At 33.3% G+C, this 9168-nt stretch overlaps 1 protein-coding gene and 1 long non-coding RNA gene across 3 annotated transcripts in view; one reads left to right on the top strand and one right to left on the bottom strand.

The window, feature by feature from the left end:
• The window catches only part of LOC128875561 (uncharacterized), a 20866-nt gene extending 14680 nt beyond the window's left edge, over positions 1–6186 (top strand). Inside the window, exons 2-3 of the long non-coding RNA XR_008456847.1 lie at positions 3009–3217; positions 3969–6186. This is a non-coding gene — a long non-coding RNA (uncharacterized LOC128875561). The remainder of the gene's footprint in view (positions 1–3008; positions 3218–3968) is intronic.
• LOC128875556 (uncharacterized) overlaps positions 1–9168 on the bottom strand; it is a 21858-nt gene that overhangs the window by 7787 nt on the left and 4903 nt on the right. The window contains exon 1 of one of the 2 annotated variants that reach the window (XM_054121221.1): positions 6195–6484. The exons of the other annotated variant lie outside the window; for it this stretch is intronic. The gene's annotated coding sequence lies outside the window, so the exon portion shown is untranslated. Of the gene's footprint in view, positions 1–6194; positions 6485–9168 lie in introns of those variants that run through there. 2 annotated transcript variants of the gene reach the window in all.

Here is a 9168-nt window from a genome sequence, read left to right as displayed (position 1 = left end):
AGAGAGAGAGAGAGAGAGAGAGAGAGAGAGAGAGAGAGAGAGAGAGAGAGAGAAATATCAGAATCAGACAACATTATTTCGTGACGGTTATTAGAGGGTCTCTAGTAATCTTGACAGGAATAGAGACGAATCTCTTTCGACATTGTTGCGGGCACCTCGGGTTGCCTTCCTTTCTCATTGTGTTTTTAATGGGCCACGTGGCAGGGAAACGTCCAAGTGTTAGTAAAGCGGCACAGAGCCGCTTTTCCACGAACGTTTCGCAACGCTAGAAGGCCAAGCCCCCATTTAGAAGTTGTTCTTGGCCTCTCGCACTCCCCACTCCAACTCTCACTACTCCCCTACCTTCCTGTCACCATACCACACTCTCACTCGCAACCTACCACCTCACTCCACTTCCCTGACTACTCGTTTCCTTGTATTCGTCAAACATATTCAGAGCTTTTTTCTTCTTTCAAATATTTGTTCATCGCGTGCGAGATAAATCGTGCGCATATAATTTGAATCCAGCTTTAAACTGAAATAAAAATACACGATGCACACCACTTGCAAATACCAATTTAAATGGCAAAGTTTGGGATGTATTCCGAGGTAAACAAAGTAATCCTGTATAATGCTATCTTTAACTCTGCGATTCCTAATTCCTTTTTATTTCTACGCTTCGATTGTAAACGAAATTGTTAATTGTTTCTTTTTGAAAACTAGGTCCCCGTACGCGAAGAAAAAATACTTTATTGTAATGGTAAAGTATGTTTTCACTTTGTGTAATGTTGAAGCTTATTAGATTTTTCTGCGAACAGAATCAGAAGAAAAGAATCAATATTTTACTCGCCACGCAACATTCCACTAAATGAAACACTTTCGCCGGAATTGTGTCACGATTAAAAAAAGAATAAACATTCATTGTGTCGAATAAAAGGGACGGCTGTCGGTGGCGATTTGAAGAAACGATTTCACATCACGTCATCGACAAATTGTTATTATCCGGAACCCCGTAAACGTTTCTACAAAAAAATTCTTTGTATTCTTCGCGGTCCCTCAGTTCTCGAATCGATAGACAAGATAACGTAAATTTGATATCAGACCCTCCAATAACAGTTAACATTTTTCACGAATCTAAATATAAACATTACTCGAATCGAAATTATATATTTGACAAATAAAATTATGGTTATAACTATAAACTCAAGTAAAGAGTTGATTCAACTTTAAATAAAGTTTGGGCGAGTCACGTAATACTAATAAAAAAAAAATAATTTTTCTTATATTTTGGATGGTACGAACAAAATAATGAGATAGAAATTAAGATGAATATTAAGAAAGACGTATGAGTGACTTTAAAATTTTGAAAATTACAGGCTTGTAAAAAATATCCATAAAATACTATTTACAACACCTTATAATTAAACAATTCTACCTCATGCTATTCTCAAATAATAATTTATTAAGACAAGACTGTTCTCTTTTTTTGCATTTTTGTGTCAATTTTATAATATCGTTCAATGTTCAAGATTAAAATTGCATTAGCACGGTATAAATAGTACCTAAACATTTATTTATAAAAGTTATAAATATGTTGTTTTCTAAGAAGTGCATTACCTCGATAGCAAAATTTGGCCGTGTTTCTACATTGTGAAATATAAACGATGAATTAAAGCGTCACAAATAAACTTATTGGCAACAAGTCCAAACAAAATTTGCTGAACGTTGATAAAAGAATTTTCGAATCCCTTCGGTGATTTTCACGTTCGAACGAAAATTACTTAATGAAAAAATAACGTTTTTACACGTTCAACAAATTTATTGGCAAACAAACAAATGTTGTTCACGGTCGTAAATTAGAAGTATCGTCAAACATTATTTCGTAGAATCGTGAAGTAATCAAATACGGAATTGTTTCATGTCGTGACGCAAGTCGACTTTGTTATCGAGACTTCTCTGAAATAATAATCACCAATCCATAACCGATATGCAATGTTAAATTAAATGACATTGAAATATATAGTACCTAAGGCGACTGCCCACGTTTTTTGTTCATTTAAAGGTCGTAACGGAAGAATAGCTCAACTATATTTGAAATAGACGACCTTTTTGTTATCTTTCCTGAATATCTACTGTCTTCCCACAATTAGCCTATAAATTTCAATGCCTCGCGCAAACTTCCCTTCGAGATTACTTGGCGCCGCGTTTATAATTTCCGCTAAAAATGACCAAAGATAAATCAAATGTCTTATCAAAACAAAAATTTCAAATAAGAAATAAAAGATAAACTATCATATCGGTTACTTGCCAAGCCATAATTAGCATTCGAATTGCAAAATAAATAATAATGTGAATATATAAATGATTTACGTAAGGAATGAATGTATAAATGTTTTACAACGATCAAACAAAAATTTAACCATTCATTCGAATGAAACGCTGCAGATACGTTTTAATATTCAAATAAATTGTTACATTACCTGCTCGGCACGTTTTTACTTCTTTTTTTTTTTTTTAAAGTTCTCTACTTATGCAACAGCTTTTTATGCGCCCGTTTTTGCTTTTATTGCATCGTATATTCGCGGAATCGAGTTAAATGAGTTAGAATACATTTGAATCCAAAAAAATAAATTGAAAGCTATCTTTAGGTATCCTCGAAATATTTATTACCTTTGTTTCGCCGATTATAGTTATAATTATTAATACTAAATAAATTACAATTGGCGAAACAATGGATAATAAATATTTCGAGGATAACTAAAAGTGCCTTCCGATTCATTTATTTGGATTCAAATGTATACAGGGTGTATAATTATAAAATAAATAAATTAGAAGCTACTTGTAGTCTCAAAAATATTTGTTATGCTTTGCTTTCGCACGTTTCAATTGTTTTTCTTTAAATATCTTTCGATTGACGCTTTATATTTTAACGTTCGTTAATTTCTACTTTTTTCGTTTATCTCTAATCGTCCCGTCTACTTTTTTTTTTTACCGACCATCTGTTCTCTTCTGTCGCTGGAATGCTAAAGAGAGTGGAAATGACGAAAGGAGAAAGAGAGATAAAAAAAGAAATCTTCGAGCAAAGAGGGACTTCGCAGAATTGTACGTCGTGGCTTTATTTGAGGAAATAGAACGAGGTCCTGACGGAGGGCTACAAAAATAGAAGAAATTCACAGAAATACTTTTTTTTTCATTCCTCAAACATCTACGTGTCATCAACAAGAATATAGCGTACAATGTAAGCGAAACGTAAAGAAACTAATGTGGTATATTTATAAAATTTTACATAAAGAATTTGGTACTTTTTAAATATGAAAAGAATGAAAAAATATATATACATATATATATATATTTTTATTATATATATGTGAAACAATTACGAAGCTGAACTTATGTGACATGTTTATCAATGTTTCAATGCAAAAAAGAACTTACGGAAATGTTCGAGGAAATGTAAAAAAAAAATAAATCAACGAACGTGATGGTTTTTCGTTTCTTGATGCTATTTTTGCTGTTACTTTATCTAAATTTCTGACGAAGACTGTAATTAATTATTCAAAGATGTGCATGCAAAACAATTATGTAAAATAATCTACCTGCCAAAATGCTGAGTCAAAACTTCTAAATATTACGCAAACAGTTCTCAACAACAAATACGAATTTCTCAAATTAAAATAATAAAAAAAAAAAAAAAAAAAAAAATTCTCAAATTAGTAAATATATCTATTACACATAATATATTGGACAAATTGTAATTAAATTGTATTTGCTATTTCTATCTAACCTGTTACATATGCAGGCAAATAAATTGTTATATAAACGGTCTATTAGATGATAAAATAATTTATATAATGTAATTATGTATAAAATAACATTAACGTTTATAAAAGATTGCACGAGATGGGAAAATTTGCAAACAAATGAATAAAAATCGTTAAGTCAACGAATGAGAATGCTAATATGTGATTACTCTGTTCAAATATGTATAGCGATAACAGAGGGCCGGAGGAGGAGTGCATAAATTTTAAGAAGCAACGAACGAGTTTTACGATGCACGTTGGACGGTTACAAGGTGGTTCGAAAGCATCATAAATCGAGAGAAGGGTTTGGTGGGTCTACCCTGTTCGGAGGGGTCTAGCTAGAAATTCGTCTTCTCGGAAAACGACGAACTGGGCTAATGACCTGCGTACGCCTGCGAAATACATACAGTTCGCCGTAGCCAATGCTAATTTTACTGGTCAACTTCATCGATGCCTCCACGGCCCTTGGATTACAGGCCCGTTCATAAATTATGATCGACGAATCAAAAAATTAAACTTTGATCGAATCGAATCCAGACAAAATAATGAATGGAAAAAAATAATCAACTATTTATCCGTTATTTGTTAAACAGAAAGTAGGATTCGAATTATAGAATGGATTATTTTTAACGAAGAAGTGTGTTTGTATTCGAATAAAATTTTATCTGTCCTCGACCAGTATACTAAATAGTAAAATAGTTTTTATGTTACAATTTGTTATGTTAATTACCGATTTATAGCGAGAATTTGTAAATGTGAACGATTATTAAATTTCATTTCGTTAATTATTTAAAGAGGTACATAAAAAACAAACATGTACAATACTACACCAATTAAATGCTATTTCTAACTTGTCCTCAATTATATATGCAAATATTCAGTTGCAACTGTTTCGATACTGGAAATAACTTTTCAATAACTCTCAGCATGACCTTCGTATAAAAACTACATTTTTAATTCGATGCATATTAACTGAAATTGATTTTTTCTTATAAGTATAATTGTTCGGAACTCGAGATTATTTATAAAGATGTCTAATAACCATTCTCATTAATAATTATTAGTTCATATAAATCTTTATAAAAATATAAGTTACAAAATTATATTTATATAATTTGATAGTTTCTTGTTACGATGTAAAATTTTTTATATAAATGTTTAATAAACGACGGTAATAGTTGAAAAACGATTTTCAATGAAAATCTTTCCCACGTTAACCTTTACAACAGCTATAAAAAAAGAAAGATATTACCGCAGAAACATTCGCGTGCAAACATTCAACTACAAACAAAAAAAACATAATTGGAATTCCGAGTACAATTGAATGAAATTGTTTGCAATCAAAATAAATAGATTCTTGGGAATTGCAATTTAACAGTCACCATTGCTGAATGATACTGTAGTTGGCCTCGTTATCGGGCAAGATTTCCAGCAAGTATAAATGAGAAGAGGTTCCCCGAATGAGTGGTAACACGGATTTTATCTCTCACAGATAAGCTTGAATTTTATTTTACAAGGCTTCGGGGAAATGAACCTGCTTCCGTGTACGTTCCTCTTTTGTTGTCACAAGCATTTAAAACGTCAATATCCAGTCATCGATTACTTTCAATTTTTTTTTTTTTTTTTTATATATATATAGCATACTAAAAGAAGTAAAACAAACATTAAATATATTTGTATATTTAGTATACGTATTCGTGTATTTATATTCACGTGATTGGATTTATCGAATAGTTTTTTTTAAATAGTACCGGGGGTAACTTAATAATATTCTCTACAATGTTAAATGTAATTATACAATTTACTTTAGTATTGTTATAATTATATTTCAATGAAACTTGTAATTTCTACGGGATTTAAAATACTAATAAATACTTCGGCCAATACAAAGTTTGTTTGAAATTGTAAATTTCATTAATTGAAAAAAAGAAAATTGAAATTTTCAAACTATTATGCCATGAAGCGTTTAGGTAAATTATAATATAAAAAATGAACTAAATATGCAAACATACTTAATAATCGTTTCTTGTAAAGTAATTCAGAAGAAACAAAACAAGAAAAAAAAAGAAAAAAAAAAGAAATGATACGACTATACCGGCAACCCTAAGTCTGTTAGCATTAGAGATACAACGAACATAAAACATTTAATATGTTTTCTCGTTAAAGCGAATGGGATCCGTTCAACGAACGAAAAGTTCACGACATTCCGAGAAAAAATAATCATAAAAGCGCGTAGGTATTGCCGACAACAACGAAATCCATTTAATATTCATAATCGAGAGGTTAAAAGAAATGCAAATTTATTAAGAACGAGAATTTGACGAGGAAAAATGATAAGACACTGTTCAACTGTCACAAAAAGAATTTAAGAAAAAAGAAAAGAAAGAACAGCATATTTCCGAGAAGCATGCTTACCAAAGTTATTTTTGTAATTCGATGTTAATCAGGGAGAAATACCCTACGAAACTTTCTCTGAAAAGGCACTTCCACTTTCACCTCACGTCTCGAAAATAGTACAGCTAAAAATAATTCCCCCTTTGGAGTGCAATAGGAGTTCTTCAACTTTTATACTGCCGTGGTAATGCAGAGGGAACCGCAATAACGAGTAGTACAAGTTTTCTTCGCGACGGCACGTTTATTTTTCAACGTTTGAAAGGTGAAATATCAAGAGATCGGGAGAACGACCTCTGCGCCACGGGAGTCGGGATAGCACTGGCGCGGCTACCTCTGAATGAATCTATAATTGCTCTTGCAGTGAAGCGGAGTGGGGGTAGGCACGTGATCCAGCTGTCCGGTTAGTGGTGGTGGAAATCGTGGAAAACTGGTTGAGGCAGCAATAAAGGTCGATTCAGACTATACGACACGGACCGTCACGTTCCGGCAACGACACGTATCGGCACCGACACGACAAAACATTAAAACACGCGTTTTAATGGAACTATTCACACTTAACCCTCGGACACTGGGCCACAGTGGGACGACACTGTACAAATGTTGGACATTGAGGCAAAAAATAAACATACAAATTTTAAAACCTAAATACATTTTAATGAATCTTTAATCCTTTGACAATTATGTTTCATAGTATTATTACGTTTTGCTTCACTATTTACCTCGTGGCATTTGAAATTAGTCACGTTGATCTATTTATCTTTTCTTTAATTTACGTTGTAATTCTTGTATTATACGACTTTAACAAAATAATGTGTGCAATATCTAATGTTGAGGTTGTAATAATTCTGAAATAAACAGAAAGATGATTTAAATGTACAACAGAACTTTGTTACATTTGATTGTAGAAGTTATAAATGTTTTATTCAATTATAAAAATCGCCTAAATTCGCCCAGACAAAACTTTGCACCATTTGTTTTTAGGAAGTATGTAGAGTGTAGCCGTTCACGTAGTTTTTGAATTTAGTCGCTTCTTTCTCAAAATTTAAGAACCATTTATAACCTCTATAATCAAATGTAACAAAGTTCAGTTCAAAGTTGTACATTCAAACCATCTTTCTGCTTATTTCAGAATTATTACAACCTCAGCATTAGATATTAGCACACATTATTTTGGTAAACTCATATAATATAAGAATTACAACGTAAATTAAAGAAAAGATAAATAGATCAACGTGACTAATTTCAAATGCCACGAGGTAAATAGTGAAGCAAAACGTAATAATACTATGAAACATAATTGTCAAAGGTTTAAAGATTCATTAAAATGTATTTAGGTTTTAAAATTTGTATGTTTATTTTTTGTCCCAATGTCCAAAATTTATACAGCGTCGTGTCGTTGCCGGAACGTGACGGTCCGTTGTCGTATAGTCTGAATCGACCTTAAGGGGGTAGACACGGCACGTGACGACTCCGATTTGACCGGTCGGTATTACAGCAGATTTTTCTGCATAGAAATGGTAATACCCATAGATACACGGCTGCCCGATGAAAACGAGGCTGCTATTTCTGGATTCTGTTCTGAATGTGGAAAGAAATGCTCAGCTGCTTCTCCTACCACGCTACTATAAAACGAGCGACAGACTCCATTCGCCGAGATCCTGCTCGGCGAATTTTTCTAGGCTCGATGGACTTTTCTAACTCGCTCGAATCAACTCGTCTCGGTCAACTCGGCTCTCTCCGCAGAGCGGGCGAGTCGGACGAGCCTGACAAGGAACCACCGCCGAGTATTACACCCTGATTTTAATAAAACATTGTATACTTGTTTGTGGGACCTTCCTAAAATACAGGACCAAGGCCAAACGTCAAAATTAATGAAAACGAATCAAACACAGCGAATACATTTAGTGCTGAACAGTGATGGGCAAAACCCTACTTATTATCAAAACTCCTTCATATTTTTTGCGCAATTTCCTAAACCAGGGAACTGCTTCAAGAAGAAGCTTTACTTCCTGGCTTCCTGGGAGGTTTGGTCCTACTAGTTTAATATTAAGCTGTCGCCACGGTTTTTGTTAAAAATGACAGGAAGTACAAAATTACTGCTTGTGGTACAAATTAGTACAAAATAATTACTATAAAAATAGTCCACTAAGTCCGATATGATTCTGCTGATTTGGTCCTGCCAGCTTAAGAGATTTTTATATATATATAAAACTCCTTTTAAACTGATTTACGTGCGACTCGTCTGCGCTATCGCATCATCATTCAATATTCTATCTATTTCCTGTAAACAGGATAACACCCCAAAGAACCTGTCCAAAAGTCGCGTACACCAAATGCATATAATATCCCGCTTTCTGAAAAATAAACAAGTTCTTACTCTTGACTCAAACGCTACGCTTCGTTATTCTTGACCGTCACCTTATCTGTGCGGAATAGTAACGTAAAATCGGAATATTCGTTCGCGAGTTACAATTCCCGTGACACTCACGAGTTCGTATTTCCGTGGATCTCTCATCCAAACGTCACGAATTCCGATTATTTGACGTCGTACACTTGCGATCTTGGCTGCCAATCGTTACCCGCTGCCAGACAAACCCCCACTACGCGATAATGGCAAAACATTACATGGAGTGTTATTCGGACGAAGATAGATTTTAACGTAACAGGATCAGTTACCGAAAATTATCCCGTTATTTACACAAACTTTTAAATAATCCGTCCAAGCGAATCTACGCAAAAGTATATTCGAAGGACACTTTTCTATACATTTCGATCTTGTTTTTTAAGGTTTCTTAAGCAAACTTTGAAGAACACAGGGATCGAAAAATCAAGAAATGACAATATTCTACGCAAAAGTATATTCGAAGCATATTTTTCTATACATTTCAATCTTGTTTTTTAAGGCTTCTTAAGTATACCTCGAGGAGCACAAGGATTGAAAAATTAAGAAATGACAATATTCTACGCAAAAGTATATTCGAAGCATATTTTTCTA

Source organism: Hylaeus volcanicus, chromosome 4 (assembly GCF_026283585.1).
Source record: "Hylaeus volcanicus isolate JK05 chromosome 4, UHH_iyHylVolc1.0_haploid, whole genome shotgun sequence".
Lineage (NCBI taxonomy): Eukaryota > Metazoa > Arthropoda > Insecta > Hymenoptera > Colletidae > Hylaeus > Hylaeus volcanicus.
This window is presented reverse-complemented; position numbering and strand designations above follow the sequence as displayed.